Source organism: Chlamydotis macqueenii, chromosome W (genome assembly GCF_036417535.1).
Source record: "Chlamydotis macqueenii isolate bChlMac1 chromosome W, bChlMac1.mat, whole genome shotgun sequence".
NCBI lineage: Eukaryota > Metazoa > Chordata > Aves > Otidiformes > Otididae > Chlamydotis > Chlamydotis macqueenii.
Genome location: NC_141592.1, coordinates 38,977,439 through 38,998,632, shown reverse-complemented (window position 1 = coordinate 38,998,632; position 21,194 = coordinate 38,977,439). Strand labels below are relative to the sequence as shown.

The following is a 21,194-nucleotide window of genomic DNA, read 5'->3' as shown; positions in this document are numbered from 1 at the left end:
GCAGGGGCAGAGGCGCAGAGGGGGAGGTGCAGGCCTCATGGGCCTTGCAGGTCTCACCCTCTGGCCTCTTGCCAGGTGGCTGACTGGGCCCGACTCGGCCCGGCCTAGCTGCAAGAAGTGGAGAGAAGATGAGCTGGATGATGTGAAGAGATCCTAAGAGGCGTTTGCCAGCCTGTTGTGAAGAACTTTTCTTGTGAGAGGAACAGCTGCAGACGCCAAAGTCAGTTCAGAAGGAGGGGGAGGAGTAATGCTGCTCCTGGCCAAGATTCCCCTGCAGCCTGTGGTGATGACCATGGTGGAGCAGGTTGTCCCCCTGCAGCCCATGGAGGTCCACGGAGGAGCAGAGATCCACTTGGAGCCCATGAAGGACCCCACACTGGGGGAGGTGGATGCCTGAAGGAGGCTGTGGCCTGTGGAGGGCCCACTGGGGCAGCCGTTCTGGAGAGACTGCACCCCGTGGAAGAGATGACCCATGCCGGAGCAGTTCCACGAAGGACTGTGGCCCGTGGGAGGGACCCCACGATGGAGCAGGGGAGGAATGTGAGGAGTTCTTCCCCTGATGATGAAGCAGCAGTGTGAAACAACGTGTGATGAACTGACTGCGACCCCCATTCCCTCTTCCCCCCTGTGCCGCTTGGGGTGGGGAAGGTAGTAGAGATAATGTTAAGCTTGGGAAGAGGGAGGGGTGGAGGGAGGTTATCTTGTTCTCTGTCTCATTCTCCTGCTGTTTGTAGTAATAAATGAATAGTTTTCCCCAAGTCGAGTCTGTTTTGCCCATAACGGTAACTTTAAGGATTTTCTCCCTGTCCTTATCTCAAACCTCAAGACGTTTTTCTTATATTATCTGTCTCTATTCTCTCGGAGGGTGGGGGGAGTGAGAGAGAGACTGCGTAGTCTGGTCCCGATCGGGGCTGAACTACAACAGGGCATTAAGAGAACCAAAAGAGATAGCAGTGGTATATGTAAGAGGACACCAAAAGGGATTAGATTACCGAACCAGAGGAAATAATTTGGCTTATAAGGTGGTAAAATTTTATTGGAACACTTGATACCTAGATATGGGAAATAATATAGTTGAAGATCATGATATGCAAAAATATATAATTGCTATTGGGGAGAGACTAAAAAGAACTAAGGGAAATGGGAATAATGGCTCAAACACCACCTTTGGGATTTGCCATCCATCAATTTAAACCCGGGGATAGGGTTCTAATAAAAACATGGAAAGAAGAAACCTTATCTCCCCTATGGGAGGGACCTTTTCTTGTCTTGTTAACAACAGATACTGCCATCCGGACTGCAGAGAAGGGGTGGACTCACATGTCACGAGTTAAAGGACCCATTTCCGAGTGGACCGTGACTTCGAGACCAGGGGAGACCAAAATAGTGTTAAAACGAAAGTAAACCTGGATCGGGGCTGCTGACAACAGAATTCAACACCTCAATAAGCTGAGTAACTGGGGAAATTTCATTGTGGCAACTTCTGTAGCAATCTGAAAAGGTTCTTAACAAACATTATAATAACAGAGGTTCTTTTAAAATATATTGAAGACTGGTGTAGAGGAAGTATAAACTTTTGGGACATAACATACAGGTTTTAAAAGGACGGTTAACAACTGCACAGAAATTACTTTCTGATCCCACTTGACCCTTAAAGGAACCACCCCTTTTGGAACACCAAAGGTAAAGGAGAGGGCAAGACCGGAGTGGGAACCAGTGCTGCGGTTTAAGAAGTCTACCAAGGGCTGCAACACCTTCGGGCCGTGACTGCCGAGCACTATGGCCCTAACCGGACCTCTTCTAACCGTGTTAGGGGTGAGCTTCCTGACAGTGAGTAACTGCAGTCAGTGTGCAGTGACCACAAGGAGGGGAAGAATAACCTCCCTGACTTTGGTCTATCATACTATTTATGACTGTAAGGGTCAGAAGCTGGGAAACTGTATTAATAACCAGACGCAGTATGCCTTGTGCAAAGAAGGGAACAAAGCTGTATGTTATGATCCAAAAGAACTCCCTTATCAATATTGGGTGGAAATTAGAACAAATGACCAAAATGGGAAATTAATGGGATCAAGTGAGATAATTACCATACCCGTCTGGGTGTCCTTTGATGCATGTGATGCAATTGATGATGACCCAGACACAGATTGTGGAAGTGTAGAGTGGAGGAAGTATTAATCCAGACAACCAAAATATTTGTTATTGTTTAACTCTTTTTACCATGAGATAGAAACAGGAGTGAAATATGAAATTCCCAAAGTTGCTAAAAATATATTTGTAAATCTTGCAGAAAACATAGCTAAATCATTAAATGTAACTAACTTATGTTTGTGGTGGAACAAATCAAGGTGAACTATGGCCATGGGAGGCTATGGAAAGCAACATAAGTGAACCCCAAATATGGAAAACAATGGGAAAAGGTAATAGGAAACAACAATGGGTACTCCAAACAAGTATAATTGGAAAAAGTTGTTGGCAAAATTTAAGGGACAATGGGGGTCAAGTAGGTAACCTGGAGTGTGAAGGAGGTTACCTATAGAATGAAACTCGGAATAATTGGGATAAGTGGGGAAGCCCCCTGGAAATAAATAATCAATTTAAGAATTGGACCAATGGAACAAATATACCACATGGTTGGCCAACTCCTGAAGGACATTATTGGATTTGTGGCAAATCAGCTTATGCATATTTGCCAAAGAATTGGACAGGATCCTGTGTATTAGGAACTATAAGACCCAGTTTTTTCCTGTTACCCATAAATAGGGAAGAACAGCTAGGGGTTCAGGTGTATACTGAAGCCGAAGAGTTAAAAAAAAGGTGCCATAAGCGAGACTTACAGATTGGAAATTGGAAAGATAACGAATGGCCTCCTGAAAGAAACATTGCCTATTATGATCCAGCTAAATGGGCAGAAGACGGATCCTGGGGCTACAGAACCCCAATATATATGCTTAATAGAATAATAAAGTTACAAGCTGTAGTAGAAATAGTTGTAAATAAAACCGGAAATGCACTTGGATTAATTGCAAAACAGAACACGAAGATGAGAACTGCCCTATATCAAAATCGCTTAGCTTTGGATTATTTGCTAGCACAAGAAGGGGGTGTTTGTGGAAAATTTAATCTTAGTAATTGCTGTCTAGAAATTGATGATGAAGAAAAAGCTATAACTGAGCTTGCAAAGGAAATGAAGAAAATTGTGCATGTTCCAGTTCAGACTTGGAATGGAATCAATTTAGGGGAAGTATGGGGAGATTTTATGGGCAGTGGTTGGCTTACTAAAATTGGAATAGTTATATTGGGGATATGTGGAGGATTATTAATAATTCCATGTTTAATACCTTGCTTTACTAAGCTAATACATTTAGTGATATCTATTGATCCAGAACCAGGGAAAGAAAGAAACCATTCCCTGAATATAATAAAAACAAAAGAGGATCCAGAATTAACATCAATTTGGCAAGTGTTAGCACGATTGGAAACAAAAACATGAATCAATACCAACAAAAAGAAGATAGGGGATTGTGAGATATGTTCACCTGATTCGTGTTAATGTGAAGCAATACTAGGGTTGCATGGTGAAATGTGACCCTCTTTGTATATGGAATCTTTGATTATCCTGTATGTTCTTATATAGCCACAGGCTTAGGAGAAACAGGATGATATGTACATAGTTTTAAGCCCATTTTTTTGTAAACTGTATATAAGTTTTGTTGTAAATGTATTTGAGTTATTGAGATGTGTTTGGCAGGATTAACTCCTGTAGTTTAACATAATTAGAGGTTTTACCTGCTGCAAGGTTATAAGAAGGACACTGAACAGTGGAGCAAGCAAAAGGCGGGAAAACTGGGCTGGGGGCTGATGGCCACAGGCATGTAAACAACTCCAAATATGGGATCAGCCACTTTGGTACTTTTAGCTAATTAACATCTATCTGTATAGTGGCCGGAGACATGCTCTTAGCCAGTCAGCACCTGTCACAAACGGTGTGAGTAACCAATGGAATGTAGATTGTGAGCTCCCAAAAAAAAAGGAGACAGGCAAGGTGGGGGAACCGGGAGAGGTTATAAATACTGTAACTGTGAACAAAGGGATGTGCGTCTTGGTGGAGCGGAGACTCCCGGCGCACCGAGCGCTGTTTGCTTGCCTCTATTCAATAAATTGGAAACTGTAATTGGAGTTCTGTTTGGGACTAAAATCATTTATCACATACAGTATTTATGCATCATAGATATGCAAATTCATAGAATTCCCGCGGACTTGGTTATATATTAATTAGGTTTCTGAGAAATCATTATCTTAAGTTTCCTCCCACGACAGGTTATTCCCCGGTCTCTGCGTCCATCTTGTGTCTGTGCTCAGGAGTCACAGTCTCTCTGGTGGTCGTTCTCTCCTCCTTATCACTATGTCCAGCTGCGTGGATTCAGACCTTTGTCCTGCTTTGTTCTTGCTGCCAAGGTGGTTTCTTTCTGACTTATCTTTGCTGGTTCCCAGTTTCCTTGGTTATTCCACCCTATCAGTTGGTTTTAAACTTAAGTCCCTTTATCTTGGTCTCAGACAGTGTGTCTGTACCCCCTCAGGGTGTTCATCTAACTTATCTTAGCCCCTGCTAGAGCATCCTGAAAGTATCTCGTTATGTTAAGTTTATGGCTCTACTGTTCTTTCTCTCAAGGTTAGTAAATCATTGATCACTATTTATCAGCTTGATTCCTTGGTATTAATCCCTTCTTTCACTTTTCCCTTTCCATATTTAAATCTTCCGTTTGTCAGACTGGAGATTCGATCCACTACAGCTTGTAGATTCCACTGTGCTGCCACCAAAGCAGCTCCTAAAACCCCAAAAACCAACGCCTTTCCCTTTCCAAGTTTAAGTGTTTGTTCCTTTGCCAGAATGGCAGCTTGTGGATCATGCCAATTACTTTGGGCCCAAGCCATACCAGGGGAAGAAGGTTGGGCATTACAGCCCTCTAGTTTCTCTAGGAGAAAGTTACAACCTACAATCAGACCTCCCTGGGAGGCCATAGTGTCTACAATTCCAGGGAACAGATCCCTTCTAGTACAATTCCAGAGAACTGATCCCTTTCTAGTCCTACAATCCCAGGGAACTGATCCCTTCTAATTCTACAATTCCAGGGAACTAATCCCCTCTGCGTATGACGCTCCTCAGAGGGGGGGGCCGCGGTAAAGGCATGGGCTTAACGATCGCTTTAGTACTAACGAGGGAATCCTGTCGGTGACGCCAATTGTTACCGCGCGGAGCCGTAGCAGGTTTGTGATTCCCTCGGACTAAATTAAGGTGAACCGACACCAAACAATCAATTTAGAATTTTATTTAACATTTGAAGGAACGACTTAACTTTGGAAGCCTGGAAAGCATAGAGGGGGTTGGTAGCCGAGGCTCTTGTCAGAATATTTCTAAGAAGAAAAAGGAAAATAGAAAAGAGACAGAGGAAAAGAGGGAAAGAGATATCACCACCCTTGGATCCAGTGACAACGATGACGGGCGGGCGCGCGGATCCTCTGGTGGGGTAGCGAGCACGTGGCTTCTGGTGGCGGGCAGCCATGATGGTCTTCTGGTGGGGGCTCCCACGCGGCTCCCTCAGGCAGTGTCTTTTATACCCTAATCCCCGCCTCCAGTTCTGCCCCTTGAAGCGTCTGATTCCAGAAAGTTCTGAGTCCTCTGTGTAGGTGGTGAAGCAGGCGCTAAATGTGAGGAGTGGTCGGAAGCCCTGTCTGACCCCTGGCCATATTTGGCAAGTCATTAATAGGGGCCTGGGGAGCTACACATCCCCCACGTGGCCTCTACCTCCCCTATGCAGACTGCACCCAGCGCCACAGCCACAACAATGTTTGAGACATTAACTCTTTCAGTCCCTGACACACTCCCCGTTGTTCAGTGGACTCGGCCAGGCCTAGGGCGGACCCACTGCTGGCCAAGGCTGAGCCAATTGGTAGCAGAATGCTCCCTGATAACGCCTCTGCGATATTGTATTTAAGAAGGGCAAAACAGAAAAAAAAAGATAATATCTGAAGCAGCTGAGCAGGGGCAGAGAGGGGGAGGCACAAGCCTTGTGGGTCTTGCAGGACTCACCCTCTGGCCTCCCACTGGGTGGCCATCTGGGCCCAACTTGTCCCAGCCCGGCTGCAAGAAGTGGAGAGGAGATGAGAAGTGAATAAGATGTAAAAAGGATCCTGAGAGGCGTCTGCCAGCCTGTTGTGAGGAACGGCTGCAGACGCCAAGGTCAGTTCAGAAGGAGGGGGAGGAGTAATGCGGCTCCTGGCCAAAATTCCTCTGCAGCCTGTGGTGACGACCATGGTGGAGCAGGTTGTCCCCCTGCAGCCCATGGAGTCCATGGAGGAGCAGAGATTCATCTGCAGCCTGTGGAGGACCCCACACTGGGGCAGGTGGAGGCCTGAAGGAGGCTGTGGCCCATGGAGGGCCCCCTGGGGCAGCCTTTCTGGAGGGACTGCACCCCGTGGAAGAGATGACCCACACCAGAGCAGTTTCACAAAGGACTGTGGCCTGTGGGAGGGACTCCACGAAGGAGCAGGGGAGGAATGTGAGGAGTTCTTCCCCTGCCAATGAAGCAGCAGCATAAAACAACGCGTGATGAACTGACCGCGACCCCCATTCCCTCTTCCCCCCTGTGCCACTCGCTGGGGGAAGGTAGTAGAGATAATGTTAAGCCTGGGAAGAGGGAGGAGTGGAAGGCGGTTATCTTGTTCTCTATCTCATTATCCTGCTGTTTTTAGTAGTAAATGAATAGTTTTCCCCAGGTTGAGTCTGTTTTTCCCGTAATGGTAACTTTAAGGATTTCTCCCTGTCCTTATCTGAAACCTTGAGCCATTTTTCTTATATCATCTCCCCCTGTTCTCTCGGAGGGTGGGGGGAGTGAGAGAGAGACTGCGTAGTCTGGTCCAGATCGGGGCCGAACTATCACAAACTATTATTATTCTTATTATTTTTCTATTAGTGTTATTATCATTATTTTATATATATATACACACACACATAATTATCTTTTCTTTTGCTATCCTAGCAAACTGCCTTTATCTCAGCCCACGAGTTTTCTTTTCTTCCCGATTCTCTCCGCCATCCTCTGGGGAGAGTGACTGAGCAGCTGTGTGGTACTCGATTGCTGACTGTAGCTAAACCACGACAGTTCTTTTGGTGCCCAACGTGGGGCACGAAGGGTTAAGGTAACGACAGATCTGACCAGGGTGTGTTAAAGTTGTTACAAATGCTCATTATTTTTATTTAAGAGTCCCTGGTCACAGTGTTGTACTACATGTTTGCATGGTTGTGTTAAGTAAATCCTCAGTTGCATCACATATTTCCTTTGGTGCTGTTTATCACTTCTCGGAAATGTATCGGAGTTCTCATTTTGTTGTACTGGGCACTACTAGCTTATGATATGATAACATCACTCATCATGAAATCAGTCTGGTCCTTGTTTTCGGCATTGCTGGCATCTCTGTACTTCGGGAGCCATTTTGCAAGAATTATTAATAATCGCACATTTTTCTTCTTCCCCTTGGAGAAACAATCTATGGGGAAGTCAGGGGAGGATACTTTTCCCCTACTCCTTTACCTTCCCTTTTTCTTTTGAGCTAGTCACATCAGCTTTCGAGAATTTTGTATATCCTTGGGATGTGCAAGCCAGCATACTCCTATTGCTATATGTCCTGAATGTGCTTCAGATTTTGTTTAGGATTGAACAACTACGTAAAAAAATCACCTGGAGATCTGCCTTGAGGTTGGAGAGGCAGAGGTGGCATGGCATGTGGGTGAATATGGGCAGGTACCCAGAGAGCTTCTCACCTCCAATGGTCTGGAACTTCACTCCCAAACAACTACAGAATCCTGATGAAGTGATAGAGTATTTGAAAGGAAAATGCCATGGCTATTCCAAAGAGGCACAGCGTATTGCTCTGTGTTGGGCACTGGCTAGTATCTACCAAACCCTGCTCAGAGTTATGCAGCACCCTCAGGAAGGAGGGAGGGAAAATCAACCAAGAGATACTGCAGCTACTCCAGCTCCTGTGACAGATGCTGCAGCTACTCCAGCCTCAACAACAGGCACTACAGCTACTCCAACCCCAGCTACCCACACTACGGCTGAATCGGAGAACCAACCCGTGTTGGTATTGGTCATCCCTATACAGTAGAAGAAATCTTGGAAGTGAAAGTCAGCTCGTTTAGTAAGGGATGAGGAAAAAACAGGACCATCACAGGCAGAGGAGGAAGAAGAGGTACTCATAAACGAGACAGAAACCACCCGAACCCTATCCCTGAGTAAGCTGTGAGATATACGAAAAGATTTTGGCCGGCGTCCAAGCGAGCACCTTGTCACCTGGCTGCTTCGATGCTGGGATAATGGGGCCAGTAGCCTGGAATTAGAGGGTAAGGAAGCTAAACAGCTGGGATGTCTTTCTAGGGAAGGGGACATCGACAAAGAGATTGGAAGAGGTGCACAAGCTCTCAGCCTCTGGAGGTGACTCCTATCAAGGATGAAGGAAAGATATCCCTTCAAGGAAGATGTCACCTATCATCCAGGCAAGTGGACCACCATGGAGAGAGGTATCCAGTACCTGAGGGAATTTGCCATGCTGGAATTCATTTGTAGTGACCTAGATTGTGAAGAGTCACCCCAAGATCCAGATGAAGTCCAGTGCACATGGCTCATGTGGCAGAAGTCTCTACGGAGCGTACCATCATCATATGCCAATTCACGGGCAGTACTGAATTGGCAAGATGGCGAGGGATCAACAATGGATGAATGGGCTAGTCAGCTCTGGCAATATGAAGAAACTCTCTCTTCCTCCCTCATCTCAGCTGTGGAGAAACTGTCTCGGTAGGTCCAGCAACTAAAAGAGGATAGATCCTACTCCCCACCCATACAGACCACTATTTCAGCTATTAGGAGTAAACATTTCCCTGCTCAAGAGCAATGGTACACGCGGCGAGATACCCTGTGGTTTACCTTGCGTGACCAAGGAGAGGACATGAGGAAGTGCGATGGGAAACCTACCTTGGCCCTAGAGACACGCATACGTGAGTTGCCAGGAAAAACAATTGCAAAGGGAGATTCTCCCAGGAAAATCGCTGCTCCAGTCTCCAATGGACAGTTAACCAGACAGAATAGAAAGGCTGACCTCGCCTCTGATCCTATGGAAGGGAATTCTAATTCATATTCACAGGAAGTGAGCAGTGAATACTATGAAGAAGACTAGAGGGGCCCTGCCTCCAGCCAGGCGGAGGAGAGGGACAACTGAGTTTACTGGACCGTATGGATTCAGACCCACGAGAGTATAAGGCTCTAGTAGACACTGGTGCACAGTGTACTCTAATACCATCAAGCTATAAAGGGGCAGAACCCATTTGTATTTCTGGAGTGACAGGAGGATCCCAACAGCTGACTGTATTGGAGGCTGAAGTGAGCCTAAGAGGGAATGAGTGGCAAAAGCACCCCATAGTGACTGGCCCAGATGCTCCATGCATCCTTGGGATAGATTACCTCAGGAGTGGGTATTTCAAAGATCCAGAAGGGCACCGGTGGGCTTTTGGTATAGCCACTGTGGAGACAGAGAAAAATAAACAGCTGTCCACCTTGCCCAATCTCTCGAAGGACCCTTCCGTTGTGGGGTTGCTAAAGGTTGAGGAACAACAGGTACCAATCCCTACCACCACGGTGCACCGGCAGCAATATCGCACCAACTGAGACTCCCTGATTCCCATCCATAAGATGATTTGTCAACTGTAGAGCCAGTGAGTGATAGCAAGACTCACTCACCCTTTAACAGTCCCATATGGCCAGGGAGAAAATCTAACGGAGAACGGAGACTAACAGTGGACTATCGTGGCCAGAATGAGGTTATGCCACCAATGAGTGCTGTTGTACTGGACATGCTAGAACTTCAGTATGAACTGGAGTCCAAGGCATCCAAGTGGTATGCCAGCACTGATATCGCCAATGTATTCTTCTCCATCCCTTTGGCACCAGAATGCAGGCCACATTTTGCTTTCACTTGGAGGGCTGTCCAGTACACCTGGAATCACTTGCCCCAGGGGTGGAAACACAGCCCCACCATTTGCCATGGACTGATTCAGACTGTACTGGAAAAGGGTGGAGCTCCAGAACACCTGCAATACATTGATGACATCATCGTATGGGGCAACACAGCAGCAGAAGCTTTTGAGAAAGGGGAGAAAATAATCCAAATCCTCCTGAAAGCCGGTTTTGCCATAAAACAAAGCAAAGTCAAGGGGCCTGCACAAGAGATCCAGGTTTTAGGAGTAAAATGGCAAGATGGACGTTGTCACATTCCAATGGATGTGGTCAACAAAATAACAGCTATGGCTCCACCAACTAAGAAAAAGGAAACACAAGCCTTCTTGGGCGTTGTGGGTTTCTGGAGAATGCATATTCCAAATTACAGTATGATTGTAAGCCCCCTCTATGAAGTGAGGGGCATGAGCAATGACAAGCCTTGACCTATGTTCTGTCTCTACACTGACTCATGGATGGTGGCAAATTCTCCGTGGGGGTGGTTAAAGCAATGGAAGCAGAGCAACTGGCAGTGCAGAGGCAAGCCCATCTGGGCTGATACATTGTGGCAAGGTATTGCTGCCTGGCTAGAGAATCTGGTTTTAAAAATGTCACGTAGATGCCCATGTACCCAAGAGTTGAGTCACGGAAGAACATCAAAACAACCAGCAAGTGGATCAGGCTGGTAAGATGTCCACTTTTCCCAAGTGGACTTAGACTGGCAACACAGGGGTGAACTATTTTTAGCTTGGTGGGCCTGTGACACCTCGGAACATCAAGGAAGAGATGCAATATACAAATGGGCTTGTTATCGAGGGGTGGATTTAACCATGGACACTATGGCACAGGTTATCCACAAATGTGAAACATGCACTGCAATTAAGCAAGCCAAGCAATTAAAGCCTCTGTGGTATGGAGGATGATGGCTGAAATACAAATAGGGAGAGGTCTGGCAAAATGATTACATCACACTCCCACAAACCTACAAAGGGAAGCCCCATGTGCTTACAATGGTGGTAGTAGTAGCCACTGGGTGGCTAGAAAGATATCCTGTGCCCCATGCCAGTGCCCAGAACACTCTCCTGGACCTTGAGAAGCAAGTTGTCTGGCAACATGGCACTCCAGAAAGAATTGAGTCAGACAACGGGACTCATTTCCTAAACAACCTCATAGACACCTGGGCCAAAGAGCATGGCATTGAATGGGTATATCACATACCTTATCATGCACCAGCCTCTGGAAAGACTGAAAGGTATAATGGGCTGCTGAAGACTACACTGAAAGCAATGGGTGGTGGGACCTTCAAAAACTGGGGCAAACATTTAGCAAAAGCCACTTGGCTAGTCAACACTCGGGGGTCAACCAATGGAGCTGGCCCTGCCCAATCTGAACTTCTACGTACTGTAGATGGTGATAAAGTCCCTGTGGTGCATGTAAGGAATATGTTGGGGAAGACAGTCTGGGTTATTCCTCCCCTGGGCAAAGGGAAACCCATCCATGGGATTGCTTTTGCTCAAGGACCTGGATGTACCTGGTGGGTGATGCGGGAGGACGGGGAATTCCGATGTGTACCTCAAGGAGATGTGATTTTAGGTGAAAATAGTCAATAATTAGAACTGTATGTCATAATTTCTGTAGTTATTGTATGTCATATCTCAGGTATTGCAACAAGAACCACCCTCATCAGAGAAGAATGAGCTTCGAAGAACATTTGTTCTGGTTTTGTTTAGTGAAGGGGGGCTGCAATGGTAGATTCTGGAAGAAGCTGCTAGAAGTTGCTCCCATTTGTTCAGTGGACTCGGACGGGCCTAGGGCAGACCCGCTGCTGGCCAAGGCCGAGCCAATTGGTATCAGAATGTTCCGTGATAATGCCTCTACAATAACGTATTTAAGAAGGGGAAAACAGGAAAAAAAGGGAGAGATGCGAAGACGGGGGAGGCACAAGCCTCGTGGGCCTTGCAAGACTCACCCTCTGGCCCCCCGCCGGGTGGCTGACTGGGCCCAACTCAGCCCAGCCCGGCTGCAAGAAGTGGAGAGGAGATGAGATGTGAATGAGATGTAAAGAGATCCTGAGAGGCATCTGTCAGCCTGTTGTGAAGAATTTTTCTTGTGGGAGGAACAGCTGCAGATGCCAAGGTCAGTGAAGAAGGAGGGTGGGGAGTAATGCTGCTCCTGGCCAAAATTCCCCTGTAGCCTGTGGTGGTGACCATGGTGAAGCAGGCTGTCCCCCTGCAGCCCATGGAGGTCCACGGAGGAGCAGAGATACACCTGCAGCCTGTGGAGGACCCCATGTCAGGGTGGGTGTATGCCTGAAGGAGGCTGTGGCCCCTGGAGGGCCCATACTGGGACAGCTGTTCTAGAGGGACTGCACCCCGTGGAAGAGATGACCCACGCCAGAGCAGTTTCACGAAGGACTGTGGCCCATGGGAGGGACTCCATGATGGAGCAGGGGAGGAATGTGAGGAGTTCTTCCCCCGATGACAAAGCAGCAGCGTGAAACAACATGTGATGAACTGACCACGACTCCCATTCCCTCTTCCCCACTGTGCCGCTCAGTGGGGGGAAGGTAGTAGAGATAACATTAAGCCTGGAAAGACGGAGGGGGGGGGGAGAGGTTATCTTGTTCTCTGTATCATTATCCTGCTGTTTTTAGCAATAAATGAATAGTTTTCCCCAAGTCGAGTCTATTTTGCCCGTAACAGTAACTGGAAGGATTTCTCCCTGTCCTTATCTCAAACCTCAAGCCTTTTTTTTTTCTTATATTATCTCTCCCTGTTCTCTCGGAGGGTGGGGGGAGTGAGAGAGAAACTGCATAGTCTGGTCCAAATAAGGGCTAAACTACGACAACGTGTGACGTGCAGTGATGATGGAACCCGAACTGGCACCCAACAACTTCTTCGAGATCAACATCTTCAAATTGCACACCATGGACATGATACATCAGCCATGCCGTGCCAGATGTACCAACTGCAAGCTTCAGATGCAGCAGGCAACAACCCCTCACTGCATACCATCTCTCCTGCCTGAAAGACTGTTACAACAGATGGAGCCAAAAGTCAAGGACTAAATGAACTCAATAGACTTTGGAGGGTTAGCCCATAGATTGAGGGAATGATATCTGTATGTGTGTATATATATAAAAGCATGATGCAGATGGTATGAAATAACAGGTGGATACTGTCCTGGTTTCAGCAGGGATGGAGTTAATTTTCCTCTCAGTAGCTGGTGTGTTTTGGATTTCATGTGTGAAGAATGTTGATAAACACCCTGATGATACCAGTTGTTGTGAATGAGACCAAGGTCACTGTCCTGCTTTCCAAGTCTCGCTAATGTGCACATGCAGGAAGCTGGGAGAAAGACAGACAGAATAATTGACCCAAACTGGCCAAAGAGAGTATTCCATGCAATAAACGTCATGCTCAGTAGATAAGTGGGGGTTGGCCAGGGCAGGTATCTGCCTTCATGGCATCCATCTTTCTCTCTCGTTTGCTGGCATCGTTCCCTCTACCTTGCTGGCTCCCTTTCGCTCCTTTGCTTGCTGCTCGGTTTCGTTTCTGTGATCGCTGCTTGGGATGGGCTGTATCAGTCATTGGGACATCGGGGGGTGAGAAAACGTACATTGTTCATTTTGTATATTTTAATAACCTTATATTCTGTTATTATTGTAGTTTTCCTTTGCTATTCTAGTAAACTGTCTTCATCTCAACCCATGAGTTTTTCTTTCTTCCCAATTTCTCTCCCCTATCCCGCTGGAGAGGGGGAGGGTGAGCGAGAAACTGTGTGGTAACTTGGGCTAAACCATCACAGTTCTAAAATTACAATAAAGACCAAAGACTCAACAGTAGATTTTAACAAGGAGCAAATTTAGCAGCTGAACTTTTCCACAAAAAAGCACATCAAACTCGATATACTATAAATTGTAAATTGTGCTTATGCTGGCTTTATGCTAGTTGTTGGAGAACAGATACCTAAACCAGCTAACCTACCAAAAGAAAATCAGCTCTACAACACTTTCCAGGGGGGGGCCTCAAACCATCACAGTGATTTTATACAGGTTTAGTTCTTTTCATTATGCAGGCAAAGTGGTTCTGGTACTAGGTTTCCTAGAATTGGACCTCTTATTTCATAGAGCCACAGGCTAAGAATCAATTTAGCTAAACTGGTGCAAACCTCTAAGACAGAAACATGTAAATTTAAATTATATTTAAGTCCCTCTGGGGAGGGGGAGGGTGAGTGAGAAACTGTGTGGTAACTTGGGCTAAACCATCACAGGTGTGTACCTCAAGGAGATCTGATTTTAGGTGAAAATAGCCAATAATTTGAACTGTATTATGTTAATAGTGACAAAGGATGAGGAAAAGGCTGAGTTACTTAATGCCTTCTTTGCCTCAGTCTTTAATAGTAAGGCCAGTTTTTAACGAGGTACCCAGCCCCCTGAGCTGGAAGACAGGGAAGGCGAGCAGAATGAAGCACCCATAATCCAAGGGGAAATGGTTAGCGACCTGCTACACCACTTAGGCACACACAAGTCTATACGATCGGATGGGATGCACCCGAGGGTACTGAGGGAGCTGGCGGAAGTGCTCACCAAGCCACTCTCCATCATTTGCCAGCAATCCTGGCTAACCAGGGAGGTCCCAGTTGACTGGAGGCTAGCCCATCTATAAGAAGGGTCAGGAGGAGGATCTAGGGAACTACAGGCCTGACAGCCTGACCTTGGTGCCAGGGAAGGTTATGGAGCAGATCATCTTGAGTGCCATCACGTGGCACATATAGGACAACCAGGCGATCAGGCCCAGTCAGCATGAGTTTAGGAAAGGTAGGTCCTGCTTGACTAATCTGAACTCCTTCTATGATAAGATGACCCACTTAGTGGATGAGGGAAAGGCTGTAGATGTTGTTTATCTGGACTTTAGTAAAGCCTTTGATACCATGTCCTGCAGCATTCTCCTAGAGCATCTGGCTGCTCATGGCTTGTATGGGCATACTCTTTGCTGGGTAAAAACTGGCTGGATGGCTAGGCCCAAAGAACTGTGGTGAATGGAATTAAATCAAGTTGGTGGCCGGTCACAAGTGGTGTTCCCCATGGCTCAGTGCTGGGGCCAGGTCTGTTTAATATCTATCAATGATCTGGATGAGGGGACTGAGTGTATCCTCAGCAAGTTTGCAGATGACACCAAATTGGGTGGGAGTGTCGATCTGCCCGAGAGTAGAAAGGGATCTGAACAGGCTGGACCGATGGGCCGAGGTGAACTGTATGAGGTTCAACAAGACTACGTGCAGGTCCTGCACTTGGGTCACAACAACCCCATGCAACACTACAGGCTTGGAGAAGAGTGGCTGGAAAGCTGCCTGGCAGAAAGGGACCTGGGGGTGCTGGTAGACAGACAACTGGACATGAGCCAGCAGTGTGCCCAGGTGGCCAAGAAGGCCAACAGCATTCTGGCTTGCATCAGGAACAGTGTGGCCAGAAAGGGTAGGGAAGTGATCGTGCCCCTGTACTCAGCACTGGTGAGGCTGCACCTCAAATACTGTGCTCAGATTTGGGCCCCTCAGTACAGGAAGGACATTGAGTTGCTGGAGTGTGTCCAGAGAAGGGCAACGAAGCTGGTGAAGGGTCTGGAGCACAAGTCTTATGAGGAGCGGCTGAGGAAACTGGGATTGTTTAGTCTGGAGAAGAGGAGGCTGAGGGGAGGCCTCATTGCTCTCTACAACTACCTGAAAGGAGGTTGTAGGGAGGTGGGTGTTGGTCTCTTCTCCCAAGTAACTAGTGATAGGACAAGAGGAAATGGCCTCAAGTTGTGTCAGGGGATGTTTAGATTGGGTATTAGGAAGAATTTCTTCACCAAAATGGTTATCAGGCGTTATAAGAGTTTGCCCAAGTGGTTGAGTCACAGTCCCTGGAGATATTTAAGACATGCAGATGCAGAGCTTCGGGACATGGTTTCATGGTAGACTTGGTTGTTTTTCCTCAGCCCTGAATCTGTGATTGTGCCTGTATATGTAGATGGTATTTATTTCTGTGGCACATACCTCAAAGCATAAGCAAGGTTTATGTTCTCAGAAGGAGGTTAAAAGAGTGCAATCGAAATTATTTTGTGAAATCTGAAATTGATTAGTCAACACTTAATTCTGCTGGATTCCAGGGGCAGAAAACTATGTGTGGTAGTTTAGCCCTGCTCAGGACCAGACTACACAGTTTCTCTCTCACTCCTCCCCACCCTCCAAGGGAATAGGGGGAGATAATATAAGGAAAAAAGGCTTGAGTTTCAAGATAAGAACAGGGAGAAATCCTTACAGTTACCATTACGGGCAAAACAGACTCGACTTAGGGAAAAACTATTTGTTTATTATTAAAACCAAAGCAGGATAATGATACAGAGAACAAGATAACCTCCCCCCACCCCTCCCTCTTCCCGGGCTTAACATTACCTCCCTCCTTCCCACAAGGCGACACAGTGGGGAAGAGAAAATGGGGGTCACGGTCAGCTCATAACTTATCACTTTACAGCACTTCTTTTTCTCAGGGGAAGAACTCCTCACATTCCTCCCCTGCTCGAGTGTGGGGTACCTCCCACAGGCTACAGTCCTTCATGAACTGCTCTGACATGGATTGTTTTTCCCTCTGGAACAGCTGCCTCAGTCACAGGCCCTCCACAGGCCACAGCCTCCTTTAGGCATCTACCTGCCCCAGTGCAAGGTCCTCCACAGGCTGCAGGTGGATCTCTGCTCCTCCATGGACCTCCATAGGCTGCAGGGGGACAGCCTGCTTCACCATGGTCACCACCACAGGCTGCAGGGGAATCTCGGCCAGGAGCAGCATTACTCCTCCCACTCCTTCTTCACTGACCTTGGTATCAGCAGCTGTTCCTCTCACAAGAAATTCTTCACAATCAGTAGGCAGAAGCCTCTCAGGTTCTCTTCACATCTTCTCTCTACTTTCCTGAAGCTGGGCTGGGCTGAGTCAGGCCCAGACAACTGCCTGGCAGGAGGCCAGAGGGTGAGGGCCTGTTCTGGTTTTATTCAGTGGAGGGGGGCTACGGTGGTAGCTTCTGTAAGAAACTGCTAGAAGTTGCTGCCCTTTGTTCAGTGGACTTGGCCTGGCCTAGGGCAGACCCGCTGCTGGCCAAGGCCGAGCCAATTGGTAGCAAAACGTTCCCTGATAACACATTTAAGAAGGGGAAAACAAAACAAAAAAAAAAAAAAAAAAGAAGATGTGAAGAAGCTGACCAGGGGAGGCACAAGCCTTGCAGGCCTCACTCTCTGGCCTCCCGCCAGGCGGCCAACTGGGCCGGACTCGACTGCAAGAAATGGAGAGAAGATGAGATGCGAAGAGAACCTGAGCGGCATTTGCCTGCCTATGGGATGGAGAAGAGAATCAGTAAAGACAAGGCAGCAAAACTGATAAATTGGAAAAAAAAAAATCAAGAGAAACAGAAGAAAAACAAAACAGAGATGGAAAACAAATATAATACAATAGTTCCCAGCAAAACTTCATATACTATTTTTCCCAAGTAGTAGAAAATTTCCTTATCTCCCCTCCTCACTTAAATACTGAGCATGGTGTCACATGGGATGGAATAGGCCTTTGGCACATTTGGGTAAACTTACCCCAGCTGTTGGCTAATTAGTAAACTATCCCAGTTGTGTGCCCCAGCCATAGGGGGCACCAGCTCCAGTTCTCCTCTCCTTTCTGCTCAGGTAAATGTTAACTTTATTCTAGCCAGAACCAGGACATTATAGAACAGAAGCATATCTGTACAGTGTAAGCTGGGAATATTTTTCAATTCTGTAACCTTTCTTGCCATCAATTATAATCCTTTCTTTATTATGTTTAAAGAAAATAATAAAATGTTTTAGGAAGAGAATTAGTTCGTTAAACACCATCTTATATACTAGCAACATTATATACAGGCATGGTAACTATTAGTAAACACCTACTATGTACAGAATAACATGCCTTTGTTGTAGCAGAAATTCTATAGATTTGCTATGTTCTAAATTCCATTGGATAATGGGAACTTGCTAAGGTAATCAAGGTTTGGATGAAGAAGTAGGAAAACTGATCAGTAATGTATTTGGTAAAAAAATATTATCCACAACTGTAATCAATTATATACAAATGTAATCCTATCATGACAATTTGACATCTCTGAAGTAAATAATCTAATTTTGGTTAGGAGTAGTTTCAGATGCAAAAGAATGAATATGTTTAGTTCTTGTGGTGGTTTAGCCCTTGTCACCACACAGTTTCTCACTCACTCTCCCCCTTCCCAGCGGGACAGGGGAGAGAAATTGGGAAGAAAGGAAAACTCGTGGGTTGAGATGAAGACAGTTTACTAGAATAGCAAAGGAAAACTACAATAATAACAGAATATAAGGTTATTAAAATATACAAAATGAACAGTGTATGTTTTCTCACCCCCTGATGTCCGAATGACCGACATAGCCCGTCCCGAGCAGCGATCACGGAAACGACACCGAGCAGCAAGCAAAGAGGGGGAGAGCGAGCCAGCAAGGTAGAGGGAACGATGCCAGCAAGCAATTGAGAATGAAAGAAGATGGATGCCAAGGGTGCATGCCAGAATGGATGCCCCCTCCCATCGGCAACCCCCACTTATATACTGAGCATGATGTTTATGGCATGGAATACCACTTTGGGTCAATTATTCTGTCTGTCTTTCACCCAGCTTCCCGCATCTGCATGTTAACGAGACTTTAACGAGACTTGGAAAGCCAGACAGTGTCCTTGGTCTCATTAACAACAACTTGTATCATCAGAGTGTTTTTATCAACATTCTTCACATACAAAATCCAAAACACACCAGGTACTGAGAGAAGAATTAACTCCATCTGTGCCAAAACCAGGACAGTTCTTTAAAATTATCTAGTGATTTGTAACTAATTATTGTTTTATATTAGGTAGGAGATAACAGGGATAATTTATGTTATGCGTAGAATGAAAATACAGTTGTGTCATGGGAAAAAGAGATTTGACTTTATGTTAATATTAATGTTTGGAAAAAGTGAATACAGTAACAGGCTAATTCAAAGAAAGATCTGTAAGATTTTTGTTGCTGTTACTGTGATGTTTTATTTAAGTCTAATGTATTTTAGGCCATGATCCCAAAAGACTGATTCTACTTATGTGCTAATAATTCAGCACATATCCAAGTGTTTGTAGGATGAAAGGTAAACTGAAATCATGTGTATCTAAAGCAGAAACATTAACAAATACTTGCTATTTGCCCTGAGAATTTAGTTTAATTAATTTGATATTTTTAATGTTAGCATGCTCTCACAAACAGCACCACATAGCTTGGTGTCGTCAGTGAACTTGCTGAGGGTGCACTCTATCCCACTGTCCATGTCGCCGACAAAGATGTTGAACAGGGCCGGGCCCAATACCAACCCCTGAGGAGTGCCACTTGTCACCACTTTCCACCTAGACATTGAACCATTGACCACCACTCTCTGAGGGTGGCCATCCAGCCAATTCCTTATCCACCAAATGGTCTGTCCATCAAACCCATGTCTCCTCAGTTTAGAGAGAAGGATGTTGTACGGGACAGTGTCAAAAGCTTTGCACAAGTCCAGGTAGATGATATCTGTTGCTCGTCCCTTGTCCACCGATGCTGTCACCCCATCATAGAAGGCCACCAAATTGGTCAGGCACGATCTGCCCTTGGTGAAGCCATGTTGGCTGTCACCAACCACCTCCTTGCTCTCCATGTGCCTTAGCATGGTTTCCAGGAGAATCTGCTCCATGACCTTGCCAGGCACAGAGGTGAGGCTGACCGGCCCGCAGTCACCCGGGTCTTCCTCGTCCCCCTTTTTAAAAATTGGGGTTATGTTCCCCCTCTTCCAGTCATCGGGGACCTCACCAGACCACCATGACTTCTCAAATACAATGGCCAGTGGCTTGGCAACTTCATCCGCCAGTTCCCTCAGGACCTGCAGATGGATCTCATCAGGTCCAGAGGAGGGACACAAAGATGATAAGAGGGCTGGAGCACCTCTCTTATGAGGACAGGCTGAGAGAGTTGGGGCTGTTCAGCCTGGAGAAGAGAAGGCTCCGGGGAGACCTTATAGCGGTCTTCCAGTACCTCAAGGGGGCCTACAGGAAAGATGGGGAGAGGCTGTTCAGTAGGGCTTGTTGTGACAGGACTAGGAGTAATGGTTTCAAAATAGAGGGAGATAGATTTAGATTAGATATTAGGAAAAAATCTTTTACACTGAGTGTGATAGAACACTGAAACTGTTTGCCCAGAGAGGTCGTGGATGCCCCATCCCTGGAAACATTCAAGGCCAGGTTGGATGGGGCTCTGAGCAACCTGATCTAGTTGGAGATGTCCCTGCTCCTTGCAGGGGGATGGACTAGATAACCTGTGAAGGTCCCTTCCAACCCTAACCTTTCTGTGATTCTATGATTCTATGCTGTTTCTCTCCAAGTGTTGTTGATTTACTTTGTCATTCATGAAGGCATGAATTTTTTTATTCTGGCTGAAATACAAACAGTTAAATATTTTTATCGCGTAAAATTATATCAACATTTTTTCTTCGCGGTCAAAAAATGGTCCAAGTCACCACAGATGTTTTTGAACCCAGATCAGATGTCAATTGTTCTTGAAGTTGTTTCTGAGTGAAGTGTATAACCTCAGAAAGCAGTCAATATGGGAACTTGAGCTTCAGTTCATTTTCATGAAGCTGACAGATTGTATAGAGCGGAAAGTGAATTTTTCCATGACATTCCTATGTTTTACATATGTCCAATTGGTACTGTGGGGTCATTTATAGGCAACATAAATTACAAAAGCCTTCAAACTACTGGGGATTTTGAAGTATTATTCTTATCAAATAGCAGACCCTATACTGAGGAACTCTTAAGAGCCTTAAAGTCAAGATCTATGAAATTTAAGCTCTAATGGATTAATTTCCTGTGTCTGATTCTGCATGTCTTATTAAATGTGAATTACAATGCACAATATTTTGGCTTTCAATTCTTCCCCAGAAGGCATAAGTGTTGCCTAGAATTTCATTTTTTAAAATATTCCTGTGTCCTCTTCATTTGTTCTGGGGTCGTCTTTTCCTGTTTCTCAAACAGAAAAGAAGTCAATTCCCTACTTCCTTCTTTACTTTCTCAGT

General features: G+C 46.0%; 1 long non-coding RNA gene and 1 pseudogene across 1 annotated transcript in view; both read left to right on the top strand.

The window, feature by feature from the left end:
• The window catches only part of LOC147596683 (uncharacterized), a 698,175-nt gene that overhangs the window by 400,420 nt on the left and 276,561 nt on the right, over positions 1–21,194 (top strand). The gene's annotated exons all lie outside the window — the stretch shown is intronic.
• Positions 7,783–8,859, top strand: LOC147596688 (uncharacterized; annotated as a pseudogene).